Source organism: Amphiprion ocellaris, chromosome 1 (genome assembly GCF_022539595.1).
Source record: "Amphiprion ocellaris isolate individual 3 ecotype Okinawa chromosome 1, ASM2253959v1, whole genome shotgun sequence".
Taxonomy (NCBI): Eukaryota; Metazoa; Chordata; class Actinopteri; family Pomacentridae; genus Amphiprion; species Amphiprion ocellaris.
The window spans coordinates 225,108-243,912 of NC_072766.1; the positions used below are offsets into that span (position 1 = coordinate 225,108).

At 38.1% G+C, this 18,805-nt stretch overlaps 1 protein-coding gene across 1 annotated transcript in view; it reads right to left on the reverse strand.

Moving 5' to 3' along the window:
- The window catches only part of trip4 (thyroid hormone receptor interactor 4), a 134,220-nt gene that overhangs the window by 92,688 nt on the left and 22,727 nt on the right, over positions 1–18,805 (reverse strand). The window lies entirely within an intron of this gene.

Sequence of the window (18,805 nt, forward strand, 5' to 3'; positions counted from 1 at the left end):
TACACTTTGAGGGCTGGATTGGACCCTGGAGGACCGCTTTTGGCCCACGGGCCTCACGTTGGACACCCTTGCTATAAAAAGTTTATACAAATTTCTTTGTATCTTTTTCAAAAACACGAGTTTAAACCAACATGCAGCTCATTCAGATGCATTTAAAGCATCCCATACGGTGTAGGATCCTTCCATCAGCGGGGACTGCGAGCGTCTCACCCTTCAGCAGACTGTGGATGTTCCAGCTGTCAATCATCTGCACTTGAGACTGTGGTGCTGCTTAGACTTTTATAACACGGCTCCAGTTCTGTCATCACCCTAAAACCTTCGCCTGAAGCATAACCACTGAGCCACATACCATCGTCCATAAATCTTGCTCGCTTATCAGTGATGCCTTCTCTACAAGCTTCTGGCAAATGTCCTTAGGAGGAGTGTTATGAAAAATAGACGGTTGGACGGGTTGGACAGTCAATGCTGATCCACTCACTCCTGCTGTCTGTGCTGCCTCACCTGGGTGGCAAACTGGCCGGAGAATCCTCAGATTTGTTGTCGTTTTACAACAGATCTGCTGCTTTTTTCCAAAGTTACGCAACAGCTTTATCTTTGTAGGAGAACCAGAAATACACTTCCACACACTGCTCCTCAGACGCTCCCATGTTGTGATCGTACCATCAGCACAGCTTTGCTCACTAGTGTCCTCCCACGTTTTTATTTGTTAGCTGAATATCAACAGGACATGCGAAAGGCTAAGTGGACGGTGGATTTTAAGAGCTTCTCTGCTGACTCACAATGTAAACTCTGTGAAACAGTCACTAACGCAGGATTGTTCCTGCATAGAGGAGTTTTTGGCGTCACCTTCAAAGAGGTTTGAGGCAGCACAAGAGAGAAAATAATAAGAACTGGGAATAAAAGGCAAATTTTTAACTAGTTTTGATGATCGAGGTTTCATACACTTTAAATGAATATAATTTTTACTCATTAGATGGTCAGAAATAACCGGAAACTGCACAGATTCCTTTAAAATAAGGCAACATGGACACACTTCCTGTAGCTGTTCACTCACTCTAAGCCTGTGATTGTACATTTTAAATCAGAAACAAATGAGAGTTTCAACAATTAATGTTTGATTTTCGATTAAAAATTAATAACCCTGGACTGTACAGTTGTAGAATATGGGAATAACGTGACCCGAGATGGCTAACGCTGCCCGCTATTATCTATATTACCCTTGGACAGAACCAAACAGCAGTGGATGAGGCTTTTAAGTCATTTTTACATTGAATGCTTAACCCTCCTGTTGTCCTCATTTACAGACAACTAAAAATATTGTTTCCTTGTCTGAAAAAAATCCAAAAATTCTGCAAAAAACTCCCTCAAATTTCTGAAAATTTACAAAACGTTCAGGAAGAAAATTCCAATAATTCCTTAAAAGTTTCCCTTAAAAGTTTTATTTTAAAAAATCTCCCAAATTTGGCAAGAAAATTCTTGTAAATATTTTCAAAAAATGAGTAAAAATCTTCCAAAAAATCCTAAAAATATCTAAAGTGATTTCATATATATCAGTAAAACTTCTAATATTTTCTCGGAGAACATTTACAAAGAAATGTTTTTGTGAAAATTTTTGTGAATGTTCTTAAGAAAAATTTTAAACATTTCTTTTTTTCCACCAAAAAATGTTCAAAAATTTCCCAAAAATGTTGAAAATGTGGACATCAGAAGTTTCACTATGGAAATATCTTTTTTTCCCCACATTTTCAAACTTTAAAACGGGTCAATGTTGACCTGCAGGATGACACGAGGGTTAAATATTTCAAGAATTTTATAAAAATCTTTGCCTCATATTTTTGGAATCCTTCATTTTTTCTGAATCTCTCCCATCTGCTATTAAAGCAAACTCCCTCCTCCATCTGCTTCACATTAAAAGCGTTCCAGCAGTGGAGGAGGGATAATCTTTTCACATCACATTTACTGTGAAACATCTGCAGGAAGTGCTGAGTTTCATTAAGAGGAACTTAAAATGATGAAAGCGCAGAGAAGCGGTGTTGATCAGAATGAATCAAACAGGGAGTGAGAACGGCATTTTCCATTTAAAAAAAGAGCGCCATCAGTGAGTAGGTATCCGCTGACGGTTTTGTTGCACTGATGACAGTAAAAATGTGAAATGGGAACTTACCATGATGAACACTACAGCCTCCAATGAGCCATTTTACATTTCACCTCTCTTCCCTTCAGTTGTTTTCACATCAGTGCTGACTTTGATTTATGCATATTTATATTTTATTTATGAATTCAACGTAACAACACATCTCGCCAAGACGAAAAAGCCTTTAGATCTTTCTAATCTCCAACTTGCACAGGTTCATTTGTTAAATATTTAGTACTACCGCCGTGCTCGTCGCTGTTTCTCCACTTATGACTGAAGTCAAAAATGGACTGAGTGAGTGAGCGGTGGCTGCATGAACGGATGTTTAACCCTCCTGTTGTCCTCATTTACAGGCACCAAAAAATATTGTTTCCTTCTCTGAAAAAAAAATCAAAAAATTCAGCAAAAAAATTCCCCAAATTTCTGAAAATTTGCAAAACCTTCAGGAAGAAAATTCCAATAATTCCTTAAAAGTTTCCCTTAAAAGTTTTATTTTAAAATAATCCCCCAAATTTGGCAAGAACATTCTTGTAAATATTTTTCAAAAAATGAGTAAAAATCTTTCAAAAAAATCCTAAAAATATCTAAAATGATTACAGATATATCAGTAAAACTTCTAATATTTTCTGTAAGAACATTTTAACATTTCTTTTTTTCAAAAAAAAAGTTCAAAGATTTCCCAAAAATGTTGAAGATGTGGACATCAGAAGTTTCACTGTGAAATATATATTTTTTCCACATTTTCAAACTTAGAAATGGGTCAGTTTGACCTGCAGGACGACACGAGGGTTAAACACAAACGGACCGTTTGTCTGTGGGCTAAAGGAATATTCTTCCTCACTGGTTTATTGATGGAAACAAAGAGATTCAACTGCAAAGTTTCAGGGGTTCATGTAAACAAGACTTCTACTGGCTCTGGAAAACAGCCAAACTGCACATGGTGGCACCTTCAGAAGCTTAATTAATCTCACTTTTAGAGACTTTCAATCACATACACAGTTCTATTTGAAAATCAAGCCTTCTTCTTGCATTTAAAGAAGGGTTATAATCTACGAAACACAAGCGAGTCATTTCAAATCTGAATCAAAGCCGAGCGATTAATATTTAACAATGATAAAAAGTGTTCTCTGGCCTCGCTCAGAAAGCCTGCAGTACAGAAGACACTAACTGATCCTGACAAATGAATAATTCAGTCTCAACAGGAGCTGAAACAATCACTCAATTGAGTGATTAGTTGACTGTCAGGAAATTTAACAGCAAGTGTTTGATAATCAAATAATTGTCAGCAAGTTTTCAAATAAAAACTCCATTTACCTGCGGCAACACTCGATACTTCCAGCCTCTCGATTGGAAGGATTTAATACGCTTCTTCTTCTTTGTCTTGTTTGATAGTAAATTAAATACCTGCAGACTTTAGATAGTTGGTTGAACAATAAATGACATGAAATTTTAAGAAGCCACTGTGGGTTTTTAGCTTTTAATGGACCAGATGATTAGAATCTTGTTTAACTGGGAAAATAAAAGGCTGCACAGTGGTTCAGTGGTTAGTTCTGTCGCCTTGCAGCTAGAAGATCGCTGGTTCATGTCCCGGCCTTCCTGGGATCTTTCTACATGGAGTCTCCATGTTCTCCTGTACATGTGTGGGTTTTCTCCAGGTTCTCCAGCTTCCTCCCACAGTCCACGAACATGCTGAGGTTCATTGGTGATTCTAAATTGTCCATAGGTGTGAATGTGAGTGTGATTGTTTGTCTCTATGTGTAGCCCTGTGATAGACTGTTACCTGTCCAGGTGAACCTGTGATAGACTGTTATCTGTCCAGGTGAACCTGTGATAGACTGTTACCTGTCCAGGGGAACCTGTGATAGACTGTTACCTGTCCAGGTGTCCCCTGCCTTCACCCTCAGTCAGCTGGGATAGACTCCAGCCCCCTAAGCGGTGTATAGATAATCAGTCCCTCCAGGAATTCATGATGTTGCGATCGCAACAGTCAACACAAATTCAACCAATCTTCATGAATTCTGCACCACCTTACAATTCTGTCCAATCACTCCAACTTTTCCACCATTTTGTCCCGCCTCCCGTGAGTTCCACCAATCATAGCAGTCCTATGATTGGACTGCGTACATCACCAAATTCACTCCCTGTTTCTGATCTGAAGATGCAGACATGTCCCATTCTAATGTCTCTCATTTACCAACAAAAATTACTGCTAAAGACTGTGAAAAACAATTCCTGATGTTCTTCACCAAAGCAGAGCTAAACTGTTTTACACCCGTGAAATATTGTGGTGGAAAACAAGCGAAAACCATCGACTGACAAACACTTTTCTACCACCAAACATATCAGGAGAACGTCTGAAAGGAGCGGAAACAGAGCAGACAGATCACCGTGATGGAAGCTGTTGATCCAGATCTGTTGGAGCTCTGAAACAATGAAGGGAAGTTAGATTCATTAATGGACGTAACGAGCCGTGAGCGTGTGAACACGTGTGTGAATACCAGGATGTGAAATTAACTTTTTAAGCCACTGACAGATATGTCCAAATATGATTCATTCAGTAGTAAATGATCATTTAGTGGCTTAAATCTACCAACCACTTCCTGTTAAACCAGTATCTGGCTGCTGCTAGTTTCCCACCGTGGTGTACCAGCTGGTGGAAATGGGTTGGAGCGTTAAAGAATTAGTTTAGGAACAAATATTGTCAACTAAAATGTTGAAACGTGTTCTAAAAACTGAAAAAAAATGAAACTTTTTAGCAACTGTCACTATCTCCTGCAATTTCATCACAACAAACAAGCTTAAAACATTGCAACTTACATCACAATTTTTTAGAAAAGCTGCTGCAAATTCAGACATTTTAGGGAAAAACTTCTGGACAAACACCCTGAAATCCTGGAGGGACTGATTTTAGTTTTTGTATTATTTGTGTCGTCTAATCGTGGACGTAACGAGGAACTGGATACCGGAATTAAAGAATCAATCGTGAATTAAGAACTAACAACAGATGCTTGGTTAAATCTGTCATTCTGCAATAAAAACACTCTGGTTATTCTGGAAATCAGTGCAGGTTGGAGGTAATTAATGACCACAGAGGTCTTTGTCATGGTGCCGGTTGCTGTTAACTCATCCAGGTCCTGGTGATCGTCTTCCAGAGAAGACATTTCTTGAGACGCAATTTCATTGCAACAAATACTGTAAAACATCGCAACTTACATCACAATTTTTTTAGAAAAGCTGCCGTGAATTCAGACATTTTAGGGAGAAACAATCTGGAAAAAGCCACGAAATCCTGGAGGGACTGGTAATGGATGGATGGGAAAATAAAGGAGGAGTTTTAGCTTTAATGCTAATAATGTTCCAAGTAATCTGTTATTAATTGTAGTCTAAAATAACCTAAGTGCAAGTAACTCTACAAACACACACGTGGGTTTATTTGTAGCGACTAACAGCAGAAGGTGCAGACACATGTAGTCTGAGCTGGAACAGACAAAAGCTGCAGGTCATACGGTATCAAACAGAAACCCAAACCAACACTAACCTTTTCCATCTAAACGGGCAGCTGCTGCAGCTCACTTTGTCTCTTTCTGTCTATGCTCGGCATGGTGATTATTAAAAATTTAACGCACTCCTTCACCTACAGAATCAACTGGTGTCAAGTTGGAGAGTGAACATTAATTATCCAGGAGTGTCCAACACTGGCTCCTCAATTTTTTACATTATTAACATCCTCAACACAACAAGAGACATGTCTCATTACTGGAGGCTCTGCACCGAGGCCACCGTTTTCCAATTACTGCCACCTGTGTCGCTCTGCTCGGCTGCAAAAATACACATTTTCTCTTTTCTGAAAAATGCTCCGTTTCGGTTCAACCAAAAGTTCAATAAGTCAGACTTCTCCTTGTCAGTTTTATTCAAACCATCACTGTCATGTGACATTAAACTAGCAAACATGAGAAATCTATGCAGGGTTTGCTGTTAACTTCTGATTGCTCGGTGTAATAATACTGCTGTGTTTAGCTCCAGACTTGACTTTTGTCGTTTGTCTCATGTTTTTGTCATTTTGTGTTTCCTTTTTGTCTCGCTTGTGTTTTTGTCTCATTTTTGTCATTTTGTGTTTCGTTTTATTCGTGGTTTTGAGCATCATTTGTGTCATTTTGTGTTTTTGTCTTGACTGGGTTGTTTGTTTTTTTGTCATTTTGTTTCTCACTTTTGTCATTTTTTGTCTTGTTTGTGTCAGTTGTGTAATTTTTTTGTCTTGTTTTTGTTTGTCCCTTTTTTTGTCATTTTGTAACTTGTTGGTCAAATTTTTTGTCTCTTTTTTGTTCTGTTTTGTGTCGTTCGTCTCATGCTTTTGTAGCTTTGTGTCTCGTTTTTGTAATATTTTGTCTTGTTTTTGTCTTTTTTGTTGTTGTTTTGATATCAGTAAAACTTCTAATATTTTCTTTAAGAACATTCACATCAAAATCAACCAAAATCCAGCGAAATTCGCTGGATTTTGTCCTGTTTTTGTTGTCTTTTTTTGTCGTCAGCTCTGGATGTCAGCAATAGAGGATTCATTATTGTCTTCATGTAAATGACTTTAAGTCGTCACCAGCCCACCACCGCATGATTAAAAACCCCTTCAGGACTGACGAGCAGAGAGGCATTAAAATGTATTTTCTGCCCCCGTACCTCATAAACAGAACAATCCAGCTCACATTAGCCGTTTTCGCCGGCGCTGGTGCTGACAGGTGTAGTGAAGTCATGTGTTTTCGCAGCGAGATTCACACAGACTTCCTCACTTAGCCCAGTTCCACTTTCCCAGCCATGTTTATGACTTCACCTCCTGTGGTGGCCCTCGGGCAAGAAGAAAACAAGCCTGCCTCACAACAGTCAGAGCTCCTTAGACTCAACAAGCTAACTGCTGGAACGTTCCAAGGAAAAGGGTTCTCTCTCTTTTTTACCCACAATTCAGCTTCTGTTTGACAAGCGCAGGACTCTCGCAAAGTTGAAAAAATAAACAGATTCCGTGCGGCAGAAAACAGCGATTTGAAAAGCCGGGTATTGCTATTGGATGCAGAAACTGAGAGGAAACACGAGGCGATTCATTAAATAAGAAGTCAGAAGTTGCAAATGCCAAACAGGAAAAAATAAGTACATGTTATTATAATGAGACGACTGCACGTCAAACTCTCCCACTTAGTAGTTTCCTTTACAGTGTCCACACACAGAGCAAGGAACCCCTGGAGACAATTACTACGTCTGCCTTCAAACCTCCACTTCAAAGAAAAATTCCAGGGAATCTGAGGCATTAAAACTTCTTATTTTCCACCACAATCTGCTTTTATCTGTGCCACAAATCCAGCTCTGCTTAACACAGGTGCTGTCAGCAAAAAGGAAGAAAACAAACCGCTTCACAGTGGGCATTTGATTTCATAATGTGGAAATTGAGAGGGACGGGGGAGTTTATGAACACGTCTGTCTCTTAAGGTGAATATTTGCTTTGATATTCTGACGTCGGGGTGCAGCCCTCCCATCTGTGTTCACTCAGTCTCTGTGGGAAATAACCGTCTCTACCCTCCTTCTCTCAGGCTGCCAATGAGCCAAGGGTTGAGAAAAAGGAGCTCAGGAGGAAGGCTGTCCCTTGATTCTTATCAAAGGCGAGTTTTAGGTTTCTCTAAGCCCATGGGTTTGTACTACAGCTTCCCATAGATAAGGTGATCTGGTTGATATGTTCCGAGGCAGAGCACAGTGAACTGTTTAATAAGGTGTTGAATAAAATATCTCTACAAGCCCTGTGCAAATTACACTTTGTTGGCTTTGCTGCAAGTCAGCTCAAATGTTTTTTAGGTTCAACACAACTTGGAGACGACACTTTAATTTCAATCCCAGAAAAAAGGTGTGAGAGAAGAGCTGTTTCCTAGTTCTAGATGCAATGCTGCTATACACTGTAAAAAAAAAGTTGTTATTACGGTAAAGTCCCGGCAGCCGTGGTTGTCAGAACGCTACCGTAAAATTACGGTGAAACATTTTCTGCATTTACGGTAAAGAAATGTATTGATACTGTTGATTTTAGGGTTAAAAAAAAGCTTCATTCCATATTTTACTGCAAAAAACAGAAAGTTTTAATCTTTAAAAATTTGAAAATACTGTATAAAATAAAATTTGTGTAACTGATTATAAATATTACAGCATTTTTCCATTATCAGCACAACAGTTAATGTCTTTAACCCTTCTGTTGTCCTCATTCACAGTCACCAAAAAATATTGTTTCCGTGTCTGAAAAAAATCCAAAAATTCTGCAAAAAAATTCCCAAAATTTCTGAAAATTTACAAAACCTTCAAGAAGAAAATTCCAATAATTCCTTAAAAGTTTCCCTTAAAAAATTATTTTAAAAAAACAAAACAAATTTGGCAAGAAAAAATCTTCCAAAAAGTCCTAAAAATATCTAAAGTGATTCCATATACATCAGTAAAACTTCTGTTTTCTTAAGAACATTCACAAAAAAAATACATTTACCTTCTCTTGCACAGTTATTTATTAGAAAAATGCCGTACAATGTGCAACGAATAAAATTAATAGCCAGTTTTCACAGTTTCTACTGACAATGGAAACATGCTGTAATATTTTTAATGTGGCGATATTTGCATTTACTACATGTAAAAAATACAGCTTGTACTGGTCAAATTGATGTACTTTTGTGTTAATAATGGACTTCAATAGTTATGACAGCTAATTTTTTGCATACATTTCATGCTAAAAACACACATTAAATGGCCTCTGTGGCCAGGCCGTTATTGAAAATGAGAATTAGTTCTTAACTAACTGACCTGGTTAAATAAAGGTTAAATAAACCTTAAAAATGTTAAATACACTAACTGTTGTGCTGATAATGGAAAAATGCTGTAATATTTATAATAGGTCACACAAATTTTATTTTCTATAGTATTTTCATGTATATTTTAAAGTAAAACTAAAACTTTGTTAAAGGTTAATTTTTTTTAACAGTAAAATATGGAATGAAGCACATTTTTAACCATAAAATCAACAGAATGGATACATTTCTTTACCGTAAATGAATAAAATGTTCTACCGTGATTTTACAGTAGCGTTCTGGCAACCACATCTGCCCAGCTGCCTTTTACCATAAAAATAACATTTTTTTTCAGTGTGTGAGTGGCTTTCACAATGATCGCTGCTGGTTAGAAGCTTGGTTTGGTTTAGGGACGAAAACTACCTGGTTAGATTAAAATACGACCCTTTAATATATGTTTGAAGCTTTTTACTTCATTCAAAAGTTCTGTCCCTTCTTAAAACCAGCCAAGCAACACAATAAATAGCAGATATATGTCGAATACAAAAGCATTTCTGACACGTAAATATGGATTTGAGAAGCAGTTTAGTTCTACAGGAGCGTAATTTTTGTGATACGCACATCATTTCCAATGATACTGTGGCAGATTTACCAGTTATACTTCTTGTCATTTCTGAGATTTTGGTTTCGTTGATTACACAAAACAAAACAGTCAAATTTCTAACATGCTCTTTAACTCCAGAATCTTTAACAACAATCCCACAGGTGTAGAAATTCAAAAGATGCCTAAAGGAAATGCCAAGTTAGACATTAGCACCAACACTGGCATTATTTTAAACATTAAATATCTGCAGGCATTCTTTTTCTGCCGATGTCTCATCTCTAGTTCAGGAGTGTCCAACATGAGGCCCGTGGGCCAAAAGTGGTCCTCCAGAGGGTCCAATCCGGCCCTCAAGGTGTAAAAATTCCAGAGAAGACTAACTGCAGATTGTAAATTAGTAAAACTATAAATTTATAATCATTTCTAGACCATGACAAGTTGTTTGGATCAGAAAGTGAAACACTAGATTGTTCATTGTTCTTTTGTCATTTTGTGTTTCATTTTTATAATATTTTGTCTTGTTTTTTGTCCTTTTTTTGTCTGACTTTTGTCGTTTCTCTCATGTTTTTTCATTTTGTGAAAGTGTAAAATTTCCATTAGGAGTTGTGGTTATTTATAGGTTATTCTGCTGTGGTTTTACTGGTCTGGTCCACTGGAGAGCATATTGGGCTGAATGTGGAACCTGAACTAAGATGAATTTGACTTCTCTGCTTTAGTAGTTTCACAAAATTACAGCTGATTATTTCCTTCTAGTGACAAACACACATGTAAAGAGTGTTAGTGGGAAGATTTTACCGCGTTCATCACGCTTCTGTGAATTGGATCTTTATCTTCCATAAATGTGTGCTATATTTCTGTATTTTAACATAATTCTAAACATGTATCTGCAGTGAAAACATGAGTTTCTGTTGAGTTTTTAATAGTATTGGCATTGCAGAAATGGGTATTTGGAATCGATAAGGAATTTGCAGCCTCGTTCCCCTTTTCCCTGCCAGCTCTGACTGCTCCGTCCTTGTGCCTTTGCTATATTTAGTGAAGTTTCTTGGAGCACATCGTGCATAAGTCCTCCTGCCACGGTTCACTGGGTAAATATGACATGAATTGCTTTTGCAGGCTCAGTGTGTGAAGTGGAGTATTGATTTACATGCAACATCATTTTCTTGCCTCTCAAATGTCTGGTGGTCAGCGTTGCAAGAATACGATTCGACATAATTACAGGAATAATTCTGGCATTTTAAACTGGACGCTGCCTGCACTGGGTGTTTTAAAATCCATAGGCATGCCATCACCACAGCAGTTTTTTCTGTTTAAATTACAATCTTTTTCTGAGAGCAGTCACTCCGAGTCCAGATGACGCTGTAATAATATTGGCATTTCCTGAAAGCAATTGAGTCATTCTGTCCTCTGACTTCTTCATGTATGTGTCAGCTCAGATAGAATGTGGAAGATGTAATTTAGTGTTTCACAGAAAGCTGGAAAGAAAGTCATCACTCTAACATCTCATTATTATTTAAGATGTATGCAATGTGGGCTTAGTATGATTTAAGAAGTTGGTGCATGGAAAGAACAGCTTTTATTGTAGCTGCAAAACAACTAGAGCAGGGCTGTCAAATTCATCTTAGTCCACGTTCCACATTCAGCTCAACATGATCTCCAGTGGACCGGACCAGTAAAACCACTGCAGAATAACCTAGAAATAACCACAACTAATGGTTCCTTTGTCTTTGTGCAAAAAAGTTCACATTTAAGGAACTATCTTTCTACAAACATCAAGAACAACCTGACATTTATGAAGAAAAATAAATTCAATTTCATCGACATTCAGCCTCAATTTATCAACCAAAATCCAGCTAATTTCGCAATCCCTTTAGATATTTTTAGGATTTTTTTTTTTTTGGAAGATTTTTACTCATATTTTGAAAATATTTACAAGAATTTTCTTGCCAAATTTGGGTTTTTTTTTAAAATAAAACTTTTCAGGGAAGCTTTTAAGGAATTATTGGAATTTTCATCCTGAAGGTTTTGCAAATTTTCAGAAATTTGGGGAATTTTGTTGCTGAACTTTTAGATTTTTTTCAGACAAGGAAACTATATTTTTTGGTGCCCGTGAATGAGGACAACAGGAGGGTTAAACAGATAGCAGCTCATATCCAGGCTCTATTCCTGTGTTGTGGAATTAAGATGTTCCCCGGCTGAGTCTAACAGACCTCACGCAACACAGACAAACCAGTAGCCGTACATGTTGCCGAATGTTTTGTAGGACTGTTCGACAAACATCAACTCCATGCAATGTCTGTAGGAACCCTAACCCTTTTCCATGATATACAGCAATTCAAACAATGCAATGCAACACATGAATATTTAGGAAGAGGAAGCAAAACCACAAACTTTATGTAATGTAACTTCCCTGCATGACATCACCCACAGGTTTCACCGCCACATAATTAGCTATGCACAACTTTGATCCTTTATACCATTTAAACGGGTGTGTTACGTATAAATCCAACCCCAGTCCAGCCATCATGGAAGGGGAAACTAGCCACAGAGACCAGAGTCCTTTTAGTACCAGGCTGTAAACATGTTTATATCTGCTGTAAAGTCGGACATTTTTCACAAAGGGGTCTGTTCGGACTGACTCACTTTTGGAGCCAGCCCCAAGTGGCCATTTGTGGAAGTGCAGTTTTTGGCATTCCCGTGTTAGCTTCATATTCAACCCCAAAGGTTGCTGCTCGGGGAAACCAGTAATTTATTTAAATTAGTGGTGGGACGCGATTTAAAAAATAATATAATTAATTAGAGGCTTGTAATTAATTAATCTCGATTAATCACATTTTTGTCAAACTGCAATATTTGACACAATCAGCAAAGTTTTTCAGTTCAACTAAATGTTGGTTGACTGAATGATGAATAGACATATATGTGAACTATAACAATAAAAATGTTTGTTTCATTTCTATCAATCTGCATTGTTCATCTGTCTGCTACATTCACATATTACTGCAAACTCAAAGTGACATTATAGCAATTACATTCGACATTTTAAGACTTTTTGTAAACTCAAACACTTTCAATGTCTTGTAAAGTGGTCTATTATGTGATGGCTACATCATTAGCCGGTACCGAGACTGTAGTAGCAAACGTATGGGGCGTCACCCCAGAGCTCATTTGCATAAAGTCGTTTCATTTATGCAAATGAGGAGCTTAAACTGTCGTCAAACATCAAAACCAGCCGTTATTGAACTGAACCCAATACAGATTCTTTCAGAACACTTTCAGAAATACTTTAGGCTGAACAGTTTTCACAATAAAAGAGAAAGTTTGCAACCGATCTGACATTCCCACGTTAATGCGTCCTGTGTATCTTCTTCGCAAACAGAGTTTAGGTGCATTAGTGCCACCTACTGGGCTGGAGTGTTCATCGGTGTTGCCAGTGTGCCAGAGATTAGGGAACTGAGAAAGGTGCGATTAAATGTGTCATCTTTAACGCTGTATTTTTTCTGTATTTAATTAATCGTAATCAACGCGTTGAAGTCCCTGCCCTAATTTAAATCAATCTGGAACTTGTTTTCCATGATTGTCACCTATTTCCAAATCAGTATCGTTGAGCAGATCATTTTCAAATGTACTTTAAAAAAAAAAAAAAAAAAATCAAATGCCATGATAACAGCTGGACTCCACTACTTATCAGATGCTATTAATGTACATAAAAGACAGATGAACGGAGAAATAAAGACATGTCAGTCCCCTTTTCTGTTCTACTGCTGGTTATATAAAACAGACAGAATATATATTTTACATTTCTGAGCATTGAAGCAGCTCTATGATGATCAGATCTAAAAGCTAACCAAAACTTTGGGGGTTAACAGATGTGGTTGCTTAACTGAACAGAACAGACCAATATGGACTCAATTTCCATTAACATGAGAGTGAGTACACTGAAAACAACCTGTTACAGACATGTGGTTTGATTTTACACAGTCTGTTATGTGGGAGCATAAAAAGAGGCTCAAATAAGAAACCAAATGTAGAGTGTGGGTCAAATGGAATGACAAAGAAGTGATCCATGCTGGCCCCTATGAGCACCATCCCTACTAAATGGAATAAATATCAGCACACAGACCAATTATACAGACGAAAGATTAAAAACACTAAAGCAGGGGCGTCAAACTAATTTTAGTTTAAGGGCCACATTCAGCCCACTTTGATCTTAAGTGGGCCGGACCAGTGAAATTACAGCATATTAGCCCATAAAACTCCAAATTTTTCCTTGGTTGTTGTGCAAAAAAGTATGTTCTGAAAATGTTCACATTTAATGAGCAAACCATTATGAACAACCTGAAGTTTCTTCAGAAAAATAAGTTCAATTTCATCAACATTCAGCCTCAGTTTATCATTTCCACATTACAACTTCCAGATCACAGAGTGTCTACAAAGGAACACAACATTTAGTCATGATCAAAACAACATCGGTCATACAAGAAAAGGCAAAAAAACATCCACAAACAAGACACATATTACAAAAATGAAACACAAAATGACAAAAGAACAATGAACAACCTAATATTTCATTTTCTGATCCAAACAACTTGTCATGGTCTAGAAATGATTTTAAATTTATAGTTTTACTAATTTACAATCTGCAGTTAATGTCTTCTCTGGAATTTTTACACTTTGAGGGCCGGATTGGACCCTCTGGAGGACCACTTTTGGCCCGCGGGCCTCATGTTGGACACCCCTGTACTAAAGATACTCATTTTAAAATCATCCATGGGTAAGTAGTAATTTACTATTCTTAACAAATATAATTATTTTTCTTTTTTTCAAGGACTGAAATAAGCCACCCTCAGTGGCTACTTGTTTGTGTTGCTTGTGTTTACTTTGAGAGGAAGATTAATTGCGGTGGCAGCATGGACGGCCTCCCTCACCTCCCCTCTCTCTCCAGACTTTCCTCCCCTCTGATGTCGCTAGCAGGAAGTTGCTGAGCAGACATGTCACCCAGTAGAGCACAGCTGAGTTTGTAATCTCTGACCTGCAGAGGCAGAGAGTCTCTGAGGTTCTGCCTCTCCAGAACAGATCCTGGTGGTGGTTCTGTTACTGGGCGGGGCCGGATAAACACCTCCTCTCAATGAACACACAGGCATGTGTGACATAAAGCAACTGCATAGACATGCCTGGAGAATGCTGGCAAAAAAACACACAACTCAAGATCAGCTAGACCAGGGGGGTCCAAAATGCGGCCTATGGGCCAAATTTTCCCAGAGGGTCCAATCTGGCCCTCAAAAATTCCAGAGAAGACATTAACTGCAGACTGTAAATTAGTAAAACTATAAATTTAAAATCATTTCTAGACCATGGCAAGTTGTTTAGATCAGAAAGTAAAATACTACATTGTTCATTGTTCTTTTGTTGTTTTGTGTCTCATTTTTAATGATATTTTGTCTTGTTTTTGTTGTTTTGTGTCTTTTTTTGTCTGACTTTTGTCATTTGTCTCATTTTTGTCGTTTGTCCATTTTTTTTTTGCTTTGCAATTTTTTGTCAAATTTTTTTGGCTTTTTGTTTTGCTTCATATCATTTGTCTCATTTTTGGTTGTTTTGTATCTCATTTTGTAACATTTTGTCTTGTTTTTGTTGTTTTTTGTCTTTTTTTTGTCTGATTTTTGTCATATTGATCATAATGTAAATCCTCTCTGGTTCAGTTCCAGGTGACTAAATGTTGTGTTCCTTTGTCGACACTCTGTGATCTGGAAGTTGTAATGTGGAAATGATAAACTGAGGCTGAATGTTGATGAAACTGAACTCATTTTTCTTAACAAATGTCAGGTTGTTCATGATGTTTTTGTAGAAAGATATGCATATTTTCAGAATGTACTTTTTAGCACTAAAACTAAGGAACCACTAGGAGTTGTGGTTATTTCTAGGTTATTATGCTGTGATTTTACTGGTCCAGCCCTAAATGTGGAACCTGGACGAAGATGAGTTTGACACTCCTGAGGTTGACGTAACGAGAGAAGTAATGTCTGTTCTCATATTTGGATGGGAACAGGCATAAAGAGTAATGATGAAACTGAGAGCTCTTCAAGTTCTTGATAATATCATAGCAGGGAAACGTGATCGCCCACTGAGTCTGAGCAGAGTACAAACCGACTACGCCACGCAACCTTCATTCATTTCCTCATTCCAAGACAGAAAACTGGCACACACACCGGCCTCATGGGGAGCCATTTTGGGGCATCAACAACAAACACCAGATGTGGAGATGGGAGATAAATGTCAAACATATTGACTCTATGCTTCATTAAAGCATATTGTGGGGGGGCTACGGTTTGCCTGTGGCAAGTCACTAAACAGATCACAGCATTAGCGTCTACAGAGGCCTTGTTTTATGCAAACATTGTTTAACACAGTCGGAGCCATTAATTCAAAGAGACCACAAACTGAGAGGCAGAAGACCATTTCATAAAGCGAAAACAAAAAGGCTGTTCCAGACACAAGCTGGGATCAGAGACTATCAGCAGAGCCGCAGTGACTGAACTGCAAATGCAACTTCTCCAAAACAACAACAGCTAAAAATAAAGGCAAGATCGCAGGCTTTTAACATTTCTAAGATTCCAGTCCACTGACTTAATTTGATTTAATCTCTTTAACTGTACTAATATTCTCCTTCGATATCTTTTTATTATTAGGCGGGGATCTTCCATTCCTTCCATATATGCAGTCACACCACTTAAATCAGCTAGAATAAAAAAAATACTAATTTATGGCTTGTGTAAAATGTCTCAGCAGGGGACTTTCCTGCACATCTCTCCAGCAATGTAACAGACTTAGAAATGTCAAAGGAATAACCCCAGCGGAAGAACGTTTCAATCTCTCATCAAACAGTTCTTTTACATATGATGTCTCAGGGGTGTCCAACATGAGGCCCGTGGGCCAAAAGCGGTCCTCCAGAGGGTCCAATCCAGTCCTCAAAGTGTAAAAATTCCAGAGAAGACATTAACTGCAGATTGTAAATTAGTAAAACTATAAATCTAAAATCATTTCTAGACCATGACAAGTTGTTTGGATCAGAAAGTAAAATACTAGATTTTTCATTGTTCTTTTGTCGTTTTGTGTCTCATTTTTGTAATATTTGTCTTGTTTTTGTTGTTTTTTGTCTGACTTTTGTCATTTCTCTTGTGTTTTTGTCGCGGTGTTTTCGTTTTTTTTCCCTTTGTGTTTCCTTTTAGTCTCGATTGTGTTTTTTGTTGCATTTTTATCACTTTGTGCTTTGCGTTATTCATTGTTTTGTGTATCGCTTTTGCCGTTTTGTATTTTTTTTGTCCCATGTGTCTATTTTTTGTCATTTTGTGTCTCATTTTTGTTGTTTTTGTCTGATTTTTGTCGCTTGTCTCATGTTTTTGATGTTTTGCTTCTCGTTTTTGTCGTTTTGTGTTTCCTTTTTGTCTTGCTTGTGTTTTTTTATTTTTGTCATTTTGTGTTTTGTTTTATTCATTTTTTTGCATATCGTTTTTGTTGTTTTGTGTTTTTTTTTGGCTCACTTGTGTTGTTCATCTATTTTTTGTCATATTGTTTCTCGCTTTTGTCATTTTTTGTTTTATTTTTGTTGTTTTGTTTTGTCAAATTTTTTGTATTTTTGTTTCGTTTCATGTCGTTCGTCTCATTTTTTGTCATTTTGTGTTTAATTTTTTGTAATATTTTGTCGTTTTTGTTGTTTTTTTGTCAGAGTTTTGTCATATTGATCATAGTGTTTTTGAAGGCAATATTAGGAGTTGTGGTTATTTCTACATTATTCTGCAGTGGTTTTACTGGTCCGGTCCACTGGAGATCAGATTGGGCTGAGTGTGGAACCTGGACTAAGATGAGTTTGACTCCCCTGTGATATATGTTTGAGTAGAATAAAGAAAATAGGGCACACCCTTCATCTAAATGTTCACGAGTATCAAACTGACATTTTACTAATACAACAACTTATATTTGATGATTGCTACCCTAAAATTTTAATGTGTTATTATTATTAAACATGCTAAAAAATGTAGAAGTATGTCTTCCACATCGGACTGCATTACAAAACAATAACTGGTTAGCTCGAGAGGTTTCATATCTTATTGTTCCATTTCCGGTACAGTCAATAATATTAGGCAACACTGTAATATTATGAGTACCCTGCAGACTTTCCTGTTTATATGCATGAGGACTCTGCTGGAGTAATGACTACATAATGACTTTAGCAATGTTTTCCAGTGCAGAAAAAGACACAAAAGGCGGCTCTGAAATAAGCTGAAGAGGTCTGAGCCAGAAGAGCAGCAGCACGTCACATTATTTCTAAAGAGGAAGGAAGGATTTCAACCTGTTTAGCATTTATTTTTCATCAACCGTGCCGTCTTTCAGGCTATCACAGGAAGCCGTCTGAAGCGTCTCTCATGTCGCCTTCATCATTGTTCCAAGTTCCTGTGATCAGCTCACAGCCAGAGGAACAAGACCCGCTAAATGTGCAGCAGTAGAGATAATAAACGAGGCTTAACTGTCAGTTTCCCCAACAGTAGAAAGCGTGTGACACTCAATGAAGTGGTCTGAGGACAGCAGTGAAATGGTAAACGGTGCAGCAGGGCCATTTCAAGTCTGGCAGATGGTTCCATGTATTTTTCATGCTGTGGAAAACCTGTGAGTGAGGTTTGGTTGGTTGTCATCCAGCGCCTGGGGACCCTGGGCTCAATGCATTCTACACACCACTGCAGAATCACATGACGTCTGACCTCTCCGCCATGGCAAACTGCCCAGCAAGGAAAAAGGGAGGAAGGGGAGTAACGTCAGCGTGTTAGCGTGTGACCGAGAGAGACGGGAAGACGACGCGTGATCCAAATGCAATCGTGTGCCGTGTCTGCTCGCCAAGCGCAAACTGAATCCTCTGCGACCACATATGACTTTACAGCACTGACCTGTAAAACATACTGTTAGGGAGAAAGTGGGGAAAATATGATGGAGAGGTGGAGGAGATGGAGGGGAGGATTCACACAACATTACAGAGGAAAAGGAGGAAGAAAAAATAGCACTACCTGACTTCCCTTCCTTTGGAATGCATCCAATATATCCTGAGAGAGGCAGGGAGTGTGTGTGTGTGTGCGTGCGTGCGTGCGTGCGTGCGTGCGTGCGTGCGTGCGTGCGTGCGTGCGTGCGTGCGTGCGTGCGTGCGTGTCATGCTGGAAGGAAGGCTTTCAGCATATAAATATCACATTACCACACAAGGAAGCGCAGGCATCAGTCCGAGCTCCCAGCCAGCCT